General features: G+C 35.6%; 2 long non-coding RNA genes across 2 annotated transcripts in view; both read left to right on the plus strand.

The window, feature by feature from the left end:
- The window catches only part of LOC135299104 (uncharacterized), a 34,898-nt gene extending 21,568 nt beyond the window's left edge, over positions 1 to 13,330 (plus strand). Inside the window, exons 9-14 of the long non-coding RNA XR_010361153.1 lie at positions 2,803 to 2,979; positions 3,455 to 3,575; positions 7,986 to 8,178; positions 8,401 to 8,515; positions 9,834 to 12,582; positions 12,921 to 13,330. This is a non-coding gene — a long non-coding RNA (uncharacterized LOC135299104). The remainder of the gene's footprint in view (positions 1 to 2,802; positions 2,980 to 3,454; positions 3,576 to 7,985; positions 8,179 to 8,400; positions 8,516 to 9,833; positions 12,583 to 12,920) is intronic.
- A 1,099-nt stretch (positions 13,331 to 14,429) lies between these two features.
- LOC135299985 (uncharacterized) lies at positions 14,430 to 18,495 on the plus strand. Its single transcript, XR_010361835.1, has 3 exons — positions 14,430 to 14,552; positions 14,667 to 14,841; positions 18,416 to 18,495. It is a non-coding gene; the product is annotated as an uncharacterized LOC135299985 (long non-coding RNA).
- Positions 18,496 to 18,974: the final 479 nt, after the last annotated feature.

An 18,974-nucleotide genomic window follows, 5' to 3' on the forward strand; every position in this document is an offset into this window, starting at 1 on the left:
TGTCTGAATATAAAATATTCTGAACTTTGATCCAGTTTGGAATGTCAGCCTTTTGGACCGGTGAGATTCAAATCTTGTTTGTTTTTTTGTTTTAGTGAAAACTTGAGACATCAAAGCAGGTCTGTGGCTGTTACATTGAACATTTACACAAGGAGCAGGACTCAACAGGCAAGGTGGTGGGAAACTGGGAACTCTTTGGGGCAGGCTGCCAGGCCACTAGCTGTAGTACAGTGACTTTTGAGTTACTGTCCTTCCATGTGTGAGACTCCAATAAAAATTAAAGTCATCTTGACAAAGGTGTACTGCCAATCTTGTATCTAAATTATTTTTCTGTATTGTGACCATATTTCCATCACAAATGCTGCTGCTACACTTAGCTTTGTCTTTTTTAATCCAATAAATTTCAAGAATTGGTGGAAGTAAAAGCGCTCCACTCAAGTACTGAAATACAAAAAAAGTCACTGTTATACCCTTGACCTGAATTCTTTGTACAATTCTAGTCATCTAGATGAAGTCTAGACAGCAGCTGCTGGAGTAATCAGAAAAGTAGGGAGTTCATTTTACCAGACTGCTGAAAAATTCTGTCTTTTTCCATCTAGCTCATAGATCATATAATTGCTTGCTAGAAATTTATCAAAAGAAGAACAGTGCTGGTCAAATGCCGCAGAGAAATCATCCCAGTCAAAGAGCAAATGCCCACGAATCAAAAGACCAAGGACAATAGAAACAAATCCAGCAAACATTAGAAGAGTAGGGCTCTGGTAGCCATAAGAATTAGATTTTGAAATAGGCTTTCTTTTAAGTCTGTTTTGGCTATGTCCAATTTGATAAGAGAGCACTTCTCAAAGGGACTGGGCTGTACGATACACATTGCCTCAGAGAACAAGGAGTTAGACATGATGACAATGGAAGTTTTTTTCGTTGTTTTATTTGTAAAAGAGTATCTTAAGCACCTTGTACCATGCATAGGTATTATTTATAGGTGTCTGCTCCGATTCTCTTTCAGCTCAAATATATAGCATGCCTTATATACAGAAAAATTCTAGATGTTGTCAATGTGGTTGCATTATATTGCTTTGGGGCTTATCTTGCTCCAAAAGCTTGTAATTCAGGCTGGTATGTTCAGAATGGTTTAGGATTTGGGTGTCTAAATCACACTGATGTCAGACATAAATAATCATCAGGAGTTAGATATATTGGTTTGAAGTCTGCACTCCTTAGCTGTAAATAGATTTGTGACTTAACAGTGCAGTTAGGGATTTTGAAAAATGGCTGTCTGATCTTAGTTCTGTATTTCATTTATATTTCTATGTAAAATTAGAATTGCCCATTAATTAACATAAATAAATGATGTATGACCACACTGATCTTACTGCTTTTCCTGTAAACTAGGGAGTTTGTTCATGAATTTGTCACATTTTGGCAAGAGTGAACCAGTTTTCCCCTAAAGTTGTTCCAGCTAATTGGTATGAAAGGGTCAGGATTCAATGCATTAGTTCTTTGCAATTGTCATTACCTTTCATGTTGTTTTTTAAAAATTTTTTTCCTATTTCATGACCCCAAAATCTTGTTTCATTTTAAGAGGTTCTGAATTTAATATGGTATTTCTGGTATAAAGCATATAAAATATAAAAGTATATATTTACCAGAATAAGGTTCTTACAAAAGTAATCTCTTTGACTTGAGTAAGATTATTTAATTGAATGACTGCTATTTATAATCAGTAACATGGATCACTTTAATTCTATTTTCCAGAGAAATATGCTGTTATCATGGAAAGTTGCTATGATTGTATAAACAAAATTATTAACAACTTTTTTTTAATGTTTACTGTTTTTCATATTTATACAGAAAAAACGTGAGCTAAAGAAGAATCTGACAGCTAGAATGAAAGTTGTCTGCTGACATAAGAGATTAATATTTTTTCAAGGAGATATGTATTCTAGTTTCAATTAACTTTAATTTCAGTATCTGTTCTCTAAAGTGCTTTATTTTCTAATGTCAAAAGGGGTTAATGAACTGTATTTTCACTTAAGTTAATTGCTCTTTCATACAGTTTCTTGAACACTTTGATATAAAAGAATTCAGGATGAGTCCCTGCACTTAGTAGGTAAAAGGGCAGAGATCCTGGTCATTATTTTAATTCTTGTAAATTAATTTGTCTTGAAGAATTTCTGTCTGTGCAGCCTTTAGGCTGAAGTTAATTGTAAGAGTTTCTAATTGATCTTCCTGTGAAGACTAAAATGACTTTTCTCTGTTTCCTAAAGGGAAGAGAGTGTTTGCCCACTTGCTATTCTCTGTGCCCATGTGTAAGATGTTTTTCTACAGCTTTTTTCACTTGATGAATGTTCTACCTCCTCCACATGTGCTCGGTGGTAGGATGGATCATGCTGGTTTGGCAGAGAGCAGCTCCAGCTGCCCTTTTCTCCATGCTTCTTACCAAGGCCAGTGTGGACTCCTTGGCAAGTCCTGTCTCTTCTCTGCAAACCTTTGTGACTCCCACCATTTAATCAGCACAGGTTTTCTTATTTAGTTTTGTTTCATGGATAAACATATCACATATTTTTGGAATTAGTGTTAATCCATATGTAGTGCGGTTAGCAGTGTAGGAGTGCACATATAGCCACAATTGATGAATATTTCTGATTAAGGTTGTTTTTGAACAGGTGATGTGCTTTTAATGTATTCTGTACAGCTGCTTTGGATTCAGTACTGCATGATACTTAGGCAGGCAGCTATCAGAATCTACATAACTCATAGTAGGGTGTTTGTTAAATAGACCTTTTTTTTCTTTTCTTGTAGTCTTTTGCAGATACTCAGATCTTCAGGGACTTAGCCACACTTGTGCTAATATTCCTTAGATTTTTGTACTCTAAATCAACCAGTAAAGAATGTGATCATCTTTGTGATTTTACTTATAAGTAAAACCAATCACAGTTTTGACCCAAGAAGCTTTCTTCTCAGGAAGCAGCACTGAAGGTAAAGGTCTATAAAACCTCATCTTCATTATTTTTGCCCACATAAATAAGATATAATTCTGGATGAACTCTTTTTTTAAAGCACTGAGAATCCTGTTATGCCTATGTGGTATAAGCCAAAATATAGTAATGTTATTGCAATTGAGGCAGTGATAAAGAATCTGAAAGTGGCAAAGATGAAAAGCCCATCAAGCCGCATAACTTTTCTGTCATTCCCTGGAAACATCTGTATATATTTCTGCCTGTGTGTCTATATTTCTTTATATGTGATTGTGTATATACATAAATTATTGTCTGGATATTTGTATGTGTGCAAGTGTACTAAATATCCTACAATTTGTTTTTCTTTTTTCCCCTTTTCACTTACCCAGGACACTTTCAGATTATTTTATCTATTTTCTCTTTTCAGTTTCTTGTTTGATTATGCCACAAATCTTCCATAGATCTAATCCTTGCTCTTTAATAACTGCTTGCAGAACAGTACGCTTCTCTGAGAATGTGTAAGTACCTTCAAATAATCCAAAAGCAAGAAGAAATCAGAATAACTTTAGAATAGCTCTACATATGTGTAGAAGTGGTTGCAAAAACGTTTCTCAGGTAAGTAAGAATTCTTTTGCTGTTAACTCTAGGTAGTCTCTCTGTATGAATTTGAGCTACATCAACTAAACCCACATTTACATACTGTTCACTTTAGTTAGAACTCTGAGTTTAAGTTGCCTTTGAGAGAGCAAATGGCACCTAATCCAGGAGGAAAAAAACTACAAAATGCAAAGACTTCTGAGCAATTATTAGGTCATAAATTGTTTGCATTAGCTCACTATATTGGGAAAAATTTCTTCTCACAATCAATATTTTTTTTTGCTAGATGAAATAATCTAGGAAACAGAAATGGCATTAGAATTTCTTGTACTTCTAAAATATAATAGATTACTAACAAGATCAAGTTTGGTAAATGGATTATGTTATTCATGTGACAACAGGAAATGTGCATTTGAGTAAAAGCCAAATTGCTGGATACTGGAAATATAACATTTACCTTTCTCCTCAAAGAGAAAAATTGTATAGAAGTTTTATATGGCCTTGGTAATTTTTCCAATAATGTTGAGCAAATATGATTCAAGTCTAGAAATGCTTGTTTGCAATATCTGTGTATGAATTTGCAATTAATATTATAGAAATGAAAGACTTGTAGCATATCCTAATTGAACGAATTACCTTCTAGACATTATTGCCTCCTAGGCTATAGTTTAAAACCTGATTTTAAAAAAATCCAATAAATAATAAAAAATTTGTGTATTTGCTGTATTTGCAAAAATTTTTTAAAAACCAAAATATTTTTCTAAATCCTCAACATTTTATATTTCTATTTCTAATTCCTATAGCAATTTTTTATAGAAACAAAAAGTGAATCCTGAGTTTTCATTTATCATAATAAAAGTTTATTATGAAAATGTTGTATGTAAACTTGGAAAAATCTTAAGAGGACTTGTACAGGACTGAGGCTTTTTTCTGATTTAAATGAGGCTACAAAATGAGAGCAGAGATAAAGAATTTTTAGTATTATGAACTGCTTAACATTGGAGTTCATAAAGTTGCTTGAGTCAAAACACTATAATTGAAAGGCTACAGTCTGAGAAACTAATGCAAAGAGTCACACATCTAAGGCAGAAGGAAAATAACTGGTAACATCAAAAGGGCTCAAAGAAAGAGACATTGACAGGGGACCAGTAAAAGAGCATAGGCTAGCCATGGTTTATTATTAATGAATGCTGCAGGCAATACAAATTTTGCAACATATTTAGGCAGTTGTACATTAAAAAAGATGCCTTCCATATTTGTGTAGCTCCAGAAAGAATCTGATTTCTTGCTAGAGTATTAGAATAATGCATTTGTTGCCACGAGACTTTAGTAAAATTACAGTCTTACTGAGGGATAAGAGGCAAAGCTGTTTGTGTGGTTAAGCACAATTATACTTTCTGGATAGATTGGAAGTAATTCCTTGTGGTTCAAGACAGTAAGGCAAATATTTTTGAAGACATATTCTCTTAAGAAGTTATCATGTGCTTATCAAGTATTATTAAATATTGTCCTTCTTTTGCTACACTCAGTACTGACCACTGTTGAAGACAGAACACCAAATTAGAAAGTCAATGTGGCTAATCTGTTCTTAATGTGCCCATTACACAGCTATTTTCTGCAAACACATTAATGTGTTTACACAGAAGCCAGTCTTGATTATAATCTAGAACACTGAAGGGGAAAAGAAAAGAAAAAAAAAAAAAGAAATATTTTCTTCATATGATTGTAGAAAGTGTATTTAGCTATTTATTAGTTTTATAGGTTGCTCCTTCAAAAAGAAGCATAGAAGAAATTAGAAGAAATTGCTTTAGTATTTTAGGTGATTTACTGATCCTGGTAAGGTCCATTAAATACTAGAAAAAAATCAACCTGATTCATTAGATTAAATTTCTGTAAATGTAATTAAATCCTGTCCTAGATTTGTTCATGTATCAGTAAACTAATTCCGTTTAGTCAAACATTTGCTTTGAGTCTGAACAGAATTAATTTCCCTAGCTGTGAACTATAGAAAAGCAGCATATAGTCAATTGTTCAAGCATTGAGGTTATTGACTTAAAAGGCAGAGTTACAGCAGAAATGTTGATATATTCAGTAAAAGGAGTCATTAGAATAATTACATTTAATTTGAGGAGCAATTAATTTTTATTACATAAAACAAAGTAGAAGAGTAAAAGAATTCTTAGTTCTTTCTGCCTCTTGGGGTTTTATTACAAAAAACCTGGAATTTTTTCCTCAAATTCCTCAGTACTGTTGATGGGGTGAGACTAAGATGAATCAGAGTTTGACAGAACAAACACATCCTTTTTTGCCACTGTATAAGTGAAAACATTTCATTGGAAGGCATCTGAGAGGACTGGGACAAGTCGTATTGCCTACACAGCAGAAAGGTTTCAAATAGCTGTCGTAAGACTGCTCAAGGGTCTTGACTCAGAAAGGGTTTGTGAATGGAGAAGGACAAATAAAAAATATTTGGAACAGATTTTGAGCACAATCCTGATCCATTTTCAGTAGAGATTTGCATCTAGAACAGGAACAAGCCAAGTTTTGTCTACAGTCTCCTTCCTGTTTTACTTCTGCTGTAAGCCAGGAAGAGGACCCATGAGCAAGCCCAGTGCAGAGCTGAGCTTGCCCTGCAGTTGTTTCCCAGGGACAGGAGCTCAGCACCGCTGGGTAGGTGGGTCCCAGCTCCTCACTCACAATATTCAGTGGAGTTTCTCTCTGGGATTATGTGAGCTTGATAGAGGTGAAAGAATGCACAGTACAGAAACATGAAAGAGGCTCGTGTCTGATTTCATGATTAAGACATCCATTAAGAGATGAGGATTCTAGGGTAATTTTAATTATTGATATAATGCCATAAAAAAGACTGAGAACATCATTTTCCTCTGAGTACCCTGCATTTGTGAAAGCCTGAACTCAGATACTTCCCCTCTGCACAGAGTACCTCTTGAGGTCCTGCGACAGCTATTCCTGTTCTCCTTCCAGTAATGTGAATCTCAGCCCTCTATTCCTTTGTTTTGCCTACAAGTCAGTTAGAAACGAAAAAAATCAGGGAAAGATTCAGAAATTATCCTGATATGATCTTAGATGATTTTTTTTAAATACTGCAAAAAAGCGCATTTTTTCATACAACCATATTTTAATTAAGTGCAAAGAATATCTGGCTAAGTTTCTGAACTAGAGGAAGACTTATTTTCCCTGAGTCTCTGATCTGAGCATTTTAAGATGTAATCATAATTTCCTGTTACTTTGAATAAAAGGGATACACCCATGAATGCTAGACATGAATAGAGAATTCATTTTCAAAATGCAAATCCCACATCCTCACTGAATTTATCTTTAAACTACTTTATTACTGGTATCCTCAGGCTGGCTTCTTCATGCTTCTTGTTCTTGTATGTATGGGGGAGTTTAATATTCACAGCACCCATTCAACTAAATATTATCACAGAAGGACTGCCAACATCACCACTATTCTGTTCTGTGCACATTTAATTGCACCAAATCATAGACAGAATAAAATATGGGGAGACACTTCAGTACTAAACTCTACTTGTGTAATGTTTAAAGAAAACCTTGTAAGCAGGATTAACTGCAGAGCAATGTCCAGTTTAGAACATCAGATAAAACACTAAGAAGCATGTGTGAAGATCTGGCTGATATGCAGAATTACAGGCAGATTAAGCAGAAGTAGAAACAAAAAGAGTTTATCACAACACATTGTCTTTTGGCACTTACTAACTGTGTCATCACACGAGTACTGAAAGGCTTATTTGAAATTGTAACTTAAAGAAAATGCCGGAACAAATTTTTGCTTATGAAAGCTAAAAGCTGTAACTGATTATGAAATACAGTAAATCATAGTTGTACAATTCATATAAGGTTTAGAGTCTTTCAGTTTATTTGCATCAGTATTATATGTCATACTTATTTAAGCTGCATAATTTATGATACAAAAAAAGTAAATAGTTGATTCACACCTGGATGAAAAAATGCATATAAAATTGATATCCATAAGGAAAAAAACTTATGTGGGTCAATTTACATTGGTCACTGCTTTTTTTTCTAAAGACAAAATCAATTTAATATACTACAACATAAATTTGTAAGAATAAAATACTTTTCTTTTGCCAGAGCCAGACCATCCAGTTCAGCCTGTAAGGATATTTAATTTATTTCAGCTACACTGCTCTATTTTTCACTCTACAGATATTAGGACAGAACTCTTGAGAAGCTGTTTCCTTATAGTTTCCTACAGTGTTAATAGACTTAGTGTGTATCAGCTAAAATGCTTTTTTACCAATTTGTTATGGATTAAAATAGTCCGTTACTGTAAAAAAAGTAGTATGAAGAAAATAAAATCCTAGAAGGAAAACCAGGATCCTCTACCAATTTTAGTAATTTATATTGTGGGGTTTTTTTCCTTAGCAAAGCAGAACAGTATGCCAGCAATTCTTGTTCAGAAAGAAAAAAGCTTTCAGTAAGACTTGAAAAGCCACAAGAAAGATAGAAACCAAGCCAGAAAGGACAGAAGACTGACAGAAAAAACATAACAGAACTCTAGTAGCCTGAGAACAGAATGTGTGAATGAGGCTGTGAGGTGAAAGACACAGCTGAGGCTGTAAGTACTGCAGAGAGTCTGCTGAAGTTAACTTTGCATAAACTATGCAGCAAATATAAAATGGAAAAAAATATAGCTGAGAAAAGGGTCACTTTAGAATCTGTTTAGCAAATTCTGGGACTGAGTAACTAAATGAAAATAGCATTAAAGTGATGTGGGCTATAAGAAATGTCATTGCAAAAACAATTCAGTCCTCCATCTACTCTACTATTCTCTTTTTAGCAGTGACTCTCAGTGCCATAATGTGTTTTAAAGAAAGCTGCAAGAAGACATGTGCTAAGCAATTATAAAATCTGCCCTGAGGAAAAAGTTCCTTTCTTCAAGCCATCAGTTAGAGGTTTGTTTATGCCTTTAGGCATGAGTTTTAATATTTCTTCCAAGTGCTTTTGTTTCATAAGATTTATCATTTTTCATAAAATGTTCATTATTATTATTATTATTATTATTATTATTATTATTATTATTATTGCTACTGACCCTCAGGAAGCCAAGGATGTCTGCAACATAAATTCTACCATATAGTTGTTTATTTATGTGATAGAAATATATTTATGACTCTAAAGGGCAGCTGAAATAAGTTTGTGCTTCCAAAGACTTACTGAGGTCATCACTGACAAAACAGAAAGGTGAGAAGAGTTAAAAAATCAAACGGTATTTAGAGAAGAAATGAGATGGACTGAAAATAGCTGAAACAACAGCAGCTTCAACAGACAGTTATCATTCATATAGTCCTTGTGACTGCCAAAAGTAAATGTGATAGAAATAACCAGTTGTTACTTAAAATTGTTTAAATTGCACTTACCCAAACTTTCTTAGGGTCAGCAAGACTATGTATTCACCAAACTTCATTTATTCATCCAAGTCTTTGTAAACTGTGGTAGTATCTACAATGAAAATGCCCCTATGAAGAGACATTTACAAAGGTTTTTTTGGTACTGCTTTGGGAAACTATATGCAAGACAGTTCAAAATGGCCACTATAGTGCTGATAGGGCACTAAGGATTAAATAAAGCCTCACAAATTTTCGTTTTTTTAAAAAACCCACAATATGCAAGTATTTGTGTTTCCCTTTCACTCTCTGAACTCTTTAGAGGTACTTGAGTTTTTGTAGTAGACAGGAAATTCTCATATTTTCTATTTGTAAAATGAACAATATGATTAATAAATAACATAAAATATGTGTGTAAAGAACAGAAACCTTAGATAAGTATCAAGTCTCACAGGAGTTCTGGAGAAAAAAACCAAAACAATGTAAGACCAAGTAATTCTATGGTGACCCACGCCAATCTATTTTGAAATACATGTTGGTTGCAAAAATCCCTCCTAGCCCAAATCTTCTGCATCTTTAAAAAGCAAAGTGAGAGAAAGAACAGGTCAGAAGAGGATGGATGTTAAAGACAGGTCGGAGGAAACAATAATACAATGACAAATAAAGGTCTTAGCTGGGGTGTTTAACCACAGAACTCCAGTGGATGTAATGAAAAGCTATCTTGCTTCTGGTGATGCTTAGGGAGCAATTAGATAAAGATAACCTTCTTGAGTTCCTGATGCCAAAGAGCTCTATTGCTGATGGCAGTCTTTTAAATAGCCTGTGTGGCCTTCAAGCTTATGACCTAAGAAGAAAAATCTTTATTCCTTGTGTCCGCTTTCTGCAGCACTGCCCATCCCCTGGCTCCTCAAAGAAGAAGTCCTTCCTTTATTCAAGATATAAATAGCTATCACAGGAGACACTCAGAGGAAGAAGAGCTAAGAAAAAGTTAAAGTATTGAGTTACTCTACATCCTTCCCTCCAGTTCCCACTTTATCCAGTATTTCAGAACCAGAGATACTTCCAATTCTCTTTGCCATTCTGTTTTTCTTTCCTATGCCAAAATCAGGACTGCAGACTGGCTGGTAAGATCTTGTAGTTTAGGCTGTTGTGGTAGGTGAAGTACTTGCATGTAAACTGATCCTTATTCTATTTTTACTTACCCTGGTAACAAATAGCACTGAAATGTGTGTAATATGGGTTCTTTTGTGCCTGTTTTTTAGTTTTCTATTTTTCACTCTAGTGACTTGATCAAATATTTTCTGCTGATTACATGACAGCTGGGAGAATTTGCCATTTTCTTTGTTTGTATAAAATTACAAAGAACTACAACAAGTAGCTAACATTTTATTCCTTTAATTGTAGCACTCATTTAACTCTAGTTATATTAACAGTTTCAATTATAATAGATGTAAATGTGATCTGAGCCTTGTAATGGGTAGACTATTTGTTTTACCTCACATTTTATACAGCATTGGGTTTCGCTCTGGATATGCCAGAAAAGGTTTAACTATGGAAGCAGTGAAAGTGAACAAGACAGACTATATTCTAAGTCTGATAGATATCCAGTCATGAGCTATTGGCTTCTGACTTCAACTTGCATTGAAGCAAATTCATTTCTAACCTTGAGACCTCTTTGGCACCTGCATCTAATCATACCTCCAAGACCCTCTTACAGTCAACTCTGTTCTCATAAACATAGGGGGAATACCTTAGTGCAATACAGAACTACACAGGGGGAGGTCAGGACTTTTTCTTCTTTTATCATCCTGCAATATGCATTTCTCTTACTGTTTGTCTGCAATTGACATATGTAGGTTTTCACACATATCTGAATTTCTTGATGCAATAGAATAAATGTTTTTCCCCAGGTAGGTTGTCTACATTTTTATTTTGAATAAAACTGATGAGTAAAATTTCAGTCAAGCTTGCCCTAAAATGTCAGAGAAAGTTAGATAAATTGGGGAGCTTTGAAACACATTTGTTCTGCCCATATATTGCAGCCTTCCAGCTCAGGTGTAGGAACTGACCTCTTGCTGACTGGCTGTAACTCATCTGGCCAATGTAATAATGCTGTGGTTTAGGGTTGAAGAGGTGTGGAATATTGTAAGCAACTAGGTGTACTTGCAATGAAATTTCTTAAAAGCTTTTAAAAGGAATGCAGACTTTTTTTCTTGGACATTGTGTGCACACAAGACAGAATGGATCACGAGAATATTTTTGAGGTAATACATGGACTTACAGAACTACAAAAGTAAATGTGATCTCTAAATGCCATTCATCAGAGTGGATGAATGGCATTTAGACAGACAATGTGCAGGGCCTGCTGCTGTCTGTGCAGTGGGAAGTGTCACTCAAGTGGTAACTCAACCTTTCTTTGGCAAAATTAGCCAAAGTAGCAGGGTGCTTTGGTGTGTAGTCACTTTCACATGTAAGAGCACCTTCTAGTATTTTGCCCTTCTAGTCTCCTTGGGCATTGTTGCCTCTGTGGTGGACATGTGGCCCTTCTTAACAGAAGTGATGCCATCAATTGAAGTGCTTGTATCAGCTTTCTGAGAAAAGCACATTACTCTCATCCCACCCATGTGTGGGTTTCACCACTTGCATAATTACCAAGCTTTCTTCCTCTTCTTTTCCTAAAGAGAGAAATAACAGTGCATCATAATTTTTTGCCTGCTCACATTCTCTATTGAAGTTGGAGAACTTACACATTAACCCTTGATTGAAATCTGCTGTATCAGAACAGCAGCCTGTTAGCATTGTAAATATGAATGCTCTTAGGCATTAATAAGCTTCATAAGAAGGGTGTTTTTGAACTTCATTAAAATAATTTTCAGTCAATTTTCAACAAATGCCAGAGATTTTTAAATAGTCATAAATATGGCATCTAGGGCCATAAAAACATGACCATCTCTAGCAGCAGGACTCAGCCTTCCTTGAAATAGTGATTTGGAGACTGTGAGAGAGATGTTGTGATTGCAGTAAAAATTGAATTCTGCTTGGGTTTAAGACTGTGTCAATAGTAATATAATCCACAATGTCTGTAAAGTGCTGCTTATTATGCTACCATCAGCTGCCACTTTGCAGAATACCATTAGAGAGTGATATTTACTATAAGAAAATATTCTCAGGAAGCAGAGTAAGCTGCAAAATAAAATCAATGATAGCTCAATTTCTTTAGATGAGTCCAGTTTTGAGATGCAATTGTATCTGTTTTCACTGGAATTAGCTGTGGACAGGGAGCATTCACTGTATATGGGTTTGCCTTAGGATATTGTACAATAAAATATAGTTGGGCTGGAATGCATGAGAATATTGGTACAATGCTTAAACAGATAATAACATTGGCAGATCTTTGGGGCTATGGTTTAGGTGCTGTATTTGTTTCTTCTGTGCAGTAATTTCTGACCACTAGATGGGACTGTGCAACCTCATGCAATTGTATTAACAACAATATTTGAGAGGTTTTTTTACTTTCAATTAATACTTTTCTTTCTCCCACTGAAAGAGTGCTTTGTCCCCAACCTTTGAAAAGAACTAAACCAGCAGAACCTCTAGTAAACAAGGATCTCTGTAATTCTGGTGAGAGCAAAAAGGTAACAAACATTAAAGTCCATCCAAAGATCTATAAAAAAATCCAGCATGCATTAAAAACCAATTTTAAAATTGCAACAAATAATCTTATCATCTTGAATCTGCACTACTACTGCATATTTAGTCTTCATCATATTTCTCCTTGGTATTCAATTATCTTGCCTGTTAACAGCTAAGCCTGACTCTCTAAACTATGCCTTATACACATTTCTTTCTAATCTTAGGCTCAGCCAGGGTTCTGGGATACTTTATTCAGATTAAGACACTGTAAGGAGTAAAATAAATGAAAACCGGTTATCTTTTCTCAGCTAATTCATTGAATTCTTCTTTTGTTTCCCAGTGATTAGATTCACAGTGATCTGGAGGCTGTAGCAGTAAAGCACTTTCTACTTTGATGAACTCAGCAAGTTTTATTTCCTTTTGAAACAACTTATGGCAGATGGAAAACTGATTTTGGTTGTCTATTATGATTTTAATGATTTTTTCCTTCCAAAATATTTTTGTTGGTTTGAGGGGTTTTTTTTTCCTTTTTTTTGGTCCCCTTTATTTTTTTTTTGCTTGTTCTCCATCTGAGAATAGTAATTGCCCCATGGCTCTTTTCATTTGATGTCTAAAGAGGTTGACTTTCAACAGCATAGAATAACACACTTAAATCCCAAGGCTATTTTAATCTGGAATGTTCAGGAAAGGTCTTTACCTTGTAATAGGGGTTGTTGCTGAATTTATTTTGTTTCTTGTTGAAAATGTAGCTTTCAAACTCTGTGACTGTATTTAAAAAATATAAATAAAAGGAAACAAAGTGAAACTTTATTTTTTGTTTGTGTGTCTGGAATATTTGATAACAGCATCTGAAGCAAACTTAGAGATTTAGGGCTAACTCTAGCGATTTTACTCATCCAGTCCTTTTTGTGGCATATACTGTCTAATATACTCATATGTCCACAATGCATATCTAGCTTATCTTTCACTATTTATGTTCAGGCTCTAAAAGCCATCTAATTTTTGGTTTATTGTTTCCCACAATTTCTACTTTGAGAATTCATACTTTGAAATAACAAGCCAAAGGTTAAAAACATTATTATTCCATTTTACCTAGACAGCACAGAATAGTGACAATACCATTAATGTACTAAAATAACTTCCAGCTGACATGAATATACATTGTAGAACAGTGGCTCCTCATGAAAATGACATTTTGGTAGATGAGCCCACCATGGTTGCTGAGATACTCTCAACAAGATGAATTCCCATGTTCCAGTAAATGTCCTTTCCTTCTAGGGTCCAGACATGTCTCAGAAATGCCTTATAGTTATTAACACAGAGAGCCAGAAACAGAGGAGGCAGATTGAGCAGGTTGTATTTTACCGTTGCCAGGAAGACAATAATAATTAATAAGACAATGTAATTAATATGGTTTCTTTTTCTTACTGCTGTGTAAATGATGTGTGCATGACTGTATGCCATAGATAACTGGATAAAAACATGTATTCTGTTTATTTAATGACAAACTAAGTGTGGTTGCAATATATTTATTTATATTTGAAACTAACTTTTTAAATCTTGACTGATACTCTAGTTTCCTTGTGGTTGAGGAAATCTGACTAGCAGGTTCTTTGGCATCTTCAAAGATCTACAGGAATGTCTGACTCAGCAGAGCTTAAGAGTTGTGTGAATACAGAAAAAAATACAGGCTGTTCTGTGTGCATTATAGAAAGAGAGCATGGATGGTACATGGGTGTGTGTGTAAATATATATGTTTGTGTTTGTGGGCACGCTTTCACAGGTGCATATTGAAAGCTACTTCTCCTGTCATTGCCCCAGGTGTATTTAGAAAATTTCCTGGCGTGTCAAAGATACCTTGAAAAACTGACAGAACTCTTCCAGCAGTGGCACCCTTTTGTTGGTCAGCTCTGCATATCCTGCCTCATAATTGGCTTTGAAGGCTTGCTTTCCAGCCATACCCCACAAATTGGTATGCACCAGTGGAGAAGAAAGAATATAAAACAGCTGCTATTTCCTAAGCAGAGGTGCCTGGAATTGCAACATGTGCTTACCTGTTTTCCATTTTCTTATCACTGACTGACAGTGGGAGGAAGGAGGTCTCCTTTGTGTGTGAAAAGGGATGACTACAGGGTGAGATTTTTTCACATCTGAACATGGACAGAATCAAGTCTACCTGAACTCCTCGGATGCAGGAAGCCAGACCTGGCTTGACAAGTGTCAAGAATATTCTTCAATCTTTCCCTGAGCTCATGAAGCAGGTATGTGGAAAAAAAATAAAAATCAAACTTTCTCCCACTTTAAAACACCCTTTTTAGAAAATTTTTACAGTTCTTTTCTTCAAACAATAGCTTAGAGTTTTTTCAGTTTCCTCCACAGAGAGAGATTATGACTGCTGCTCCTGTTGTTTAACTAAAGTAGAATGCAAGCACTGCTGCTGATTTGGAAATTGGAGACCTATTTTTCCTTATCCTTTATGTTTGCAAATGCCTGGCTGTTTTATTTAGCCTTGTTGCTAGAGAGAAAATTCTGTCTTTAGACAGACCTGCTTTTGCATTAGAAATCTTGATTTTCAGAAAACACACGATTACTGTTGCTTCTTAGAAATCACATATTTTTATGAGTAAAGCTGAAACATTATCTTTTTCCATTTGTGCATGCAAGCTTGAGGTACATGACATTCTATGCAAATTTTTTTGAGGTTACATGACATTTATGACATTGTTGATTAAGGCGAAAGCTGTATTTTGAGTACCACCCACCCCAAATATTCATGTGGAGGTTATTTCACAGGGTGAAGTTAGTTACTCCTACTCATCAAGTTTATGCAGTGTCTAGGGGTCTAGCAGGGACATTACCTGCAATATGCTTGTGGCATCCAGCTTGTCTCCACTGAGGGTGCTGAGCAGGTGTTTTAGCCCATCAGTAACATGGGGTATGGATGAGAGCTGCTTCCAAACACCAGCACTACAGTCTGAGGGGCCAACAGCTGTAATCCTTTCTTTAAGGGAGGGAAGTAGCTTATTCATTTTATCTTAAACAGAGCAAGATAATGAAAAGTGTTTGGTAGCAGTAGTTTAGATGAAAGTAACTGGGTTAACAAGGTTGGTTCACCTTTGTAATGGTTTATACTTTAAAACCTTACCTGATTGCAAGATTTAAATAAGTATCTAGAGATGTGAATGTGGACTTGGACAAAGGAAGGAAGAATTTTGAGATTTGTTTGTATTGTAAGTGGATTAACCATGGATTTAATTAATTTTTATAGTTTCAGAACCTATAACACTGAACCTTATCTGATGGTTTGGATTTTATAGAGAAATACTTATTTGACTTGAGTTACAGGCTAAGTGAAGCAAATATCAATATGTTGTATTCTCTGGGGCGTGTAATCATTATAAATTGGGTACCACTCAGAGACACCAAAACACTAACACATTTCTTCAAAAGGGTAAAAGGGTACATCTTCCCATTAGCTGCCTGAGCCTGTTTGGAAGTTTGCAGTGAAAGAAAAAAAAATGGTACTTGATAGCCTGTGTCAGCCAGGAATGATTTTTGGACTTGCAAGTCCTGCAGGGTTTTATAACGTGTTATGTTTTGTAACTGCTTCAAGGCTAAAAATATAAGACTCTTAAGAATGTATCAATATGTGTGGTCTCACTGGAGACTAAGAAAACCAAAATGGTTGAGGAAATGTTTGGGGATATCCCAGTGGACATAGAACTTCTAAACTGTGTGTAGCACAGAATCCGCAAAAAGTAAAATTGAGGTGTGATTCATGCCCCTAAAACAGTTCTTTTAATCTTTATGCAGAGAAAAAAAATCCCCAAACAAACAAGAAAAAAAACAAAACCACAAACAAAACCCAAGCAAACCAAAATAATCCAACCCGAAAACGTGGATAGCTCAGAAAATAATCAATAGCAGAACTGTCAGACAAGATGCATTCTTTGTGGCTGTAGGAAAAAACAGATTAAAAAAAATAAAGATATATATAAGAACTGTATAAGTGCCAACAAGACGAGAAGACTGATACTGATATAGGGAGGGTTATGTTTGTTTGTTTTGGTGTGGGGGTGGTTTTTTGGGGGGGGAATTGGTTTAGGGTTTTTTGTGTGGTGGTGTTGTTGTGGTTGTTTTATTATTATTGTGATACCATCACGTTTGCAGCAGATTCCTTTAGGAATAAAAAAACTTAGTACATGCTCTCATTCATGTAGTCATTCAGAGTGCATTTTAGGAGACACTGTTCTCTCAGGCTACCACTGGTCATCTTAAGGCTTAGCCAAGAAAATGCTAAATTGTGTAGATGTCTGAATGTGATGAAAGAAGTGTAGAAAAGCATGACTCCAGACTCAGTGCAGCTGTAGAAGATGTAGACCCGATATGTTAAAGCATACTAAGAAAAATGTTAAGTTGAAATGAAGATTACACACTTGGAAAATCCTGTAGATAAAAGCGAGCATACAGGCCACATTTAACAGACCAGGTCTGTAGTTACAGATTTCTGTAAGGAACTTGGTTGGTACAGTCCTTTTCTCATATGAAAACCCTGGAGATGTGTGTCCTATGCATCACCATCACAAATGAAAATTAAACAAAGAAATGTCTTTGGCCTTAGACTCTGAGAACAAAAAATAGTTTCATTTTTTTTATTTAGAGAAGGTGACGCTTAGATGAAACTCACTCTAAGGCACTTATTGCATTGCCAAAAGGTGCCTGGCAAACAGGATCTAGTGAAGAGAAGCATCATTTTCAGAAGCAAATGCATGTTTTTCCAGAAAACAAGATTTGAGGAAAAGTTGGGTAGTTTGAGATACAGATTCTGAGGCTGCTTGATAAAGGTGGGTGGGTAGTACCCCAGAGGTTCTATAGGTTCTCTATCTGCACATTTCATACAAAGCAGGCAAACAGACCTGCTCTGGAAAGGGAAAATGAGGGGTCATTCTAGTACCATGATGTCTCATAGGTGGTAAAACAAGGCTCTTATCCTCAGACAATCAAATTTGTAGTAACGAAGATTCTGTAGAAAGATAGCTGAAGAGCTGCAGAAGAATATATTAACAGGGGAAAAACAAGGTGATGCAGAGCTAAAAAACATTCTAAAAAATTTATTTTATACACCAAGAACATTGATATGAAAGAATTCATAAGGAGTTTTTTTTTTTTTCCATGCATCAAGAATAGGGGATAGTTAAAGTAATTTAAGAAGAACAGTTCTTATAAATAGCTCCAGGAAAGTGGCTGCTGAAGTAATGGATGCACAGAGGCATTTGCACTTAGGAAAAAATTATTAAACGTCCGTCTCCACTTTCCATTCATTTTGGGCAGCTGTTCTCTCTTTCCTGTTAGAAATATGTACTCACATAAGTCTGGGCTGTGCAAATCAAATGCCTCTTCATCAGATATTAACTATATTATGTAATAGTTCATAATGGAGTTTAGGAGATATGAGACAAGCCATTTCCTCTCTATTTATAAGGTCTATTCATCCTTCCTTGTTTTCCTTGGCATTGTGAAATTGCAGAACAACAGAAAAGGTGTGTGTGTTGTTATCTGTTGGCAATTTTATCAATCTAAAAGTGCAAAGTAGAACACCTTACCTTGTTAAGTGATATCAGACCACTTAAAGATCTGCAGTTAAAGGTGCAGATAAAGCAGGTGTGGAGATATGGAAGCTGCTGGAACAATCTCTCATGGTCACAGAGCTTATCAATCCAGAACTGAATTCCGAGCTTCATAACAGAATTTCTGTGGAAGAACCAGACTAATAAGGTACTGAGAGCCTTTTCTTTTTCCTAAATAAGATGGGATGAATTTTTTGTATCCCACAAGCCTTTTGAGATGTTCTGGCCATCCTCTTAGAAGAGCGGCAAGAAGATGGACTGTTGGCCATGTTTGGCACAAAACCAGGTACTCAGCAAATCTTCTCTAAAAGCTTGTTTACCTATAGCCCCTAAATGAATGCAAACTTTTTCTTTGGTAACATAAATTTTCTTCCTGCTCTTTCCAAAATGACAGGCTTAGGCTGATAAATTGTTAGATGAGCTCTTGCAGCTCTTTCCTTAGAGGAACTGGATAATAGCTGGAAGTCGGGGGGTACTCTATTTTATGATTGCCAGGCTGCAGGGAGCATCCCTAAGGAAGTCTTGAAAAATTGTGTACTGTCAAGCATTGCGAGCCTGCCTGTGGTTGTCATATTTTGATAATGGCAGATAGCTGAACCAAGCTTCCCAGGGGAAGGCAGGTCTCTTCTCTGGGGAGGGTGTGCACAGAACACCTGCAGCTCACACATCTTTCTCTAAGGAATCCTTCATAGCAAGACAGTTTTGTACTAAATGCCCAGACCATCCTAAAAGGGACATTGCATAGGGTGATTGATAAACAGAAGTGA

Source organism: Passer domesticus, chromosome 4, assembly GCF_036417665.1.
Source record: "Passer domesticus isolate bPasDom1 chromosome 4, bPasDom1.hap1, whole genome shotgun sequence".
In the NCBI taxonomy this organism is placed as follows: domain Eukaryota; kingdom Metazoa; phylum Chordata; class Aves; order Passeriformes; family Passeridae; genus Passer; species Passer domesticus.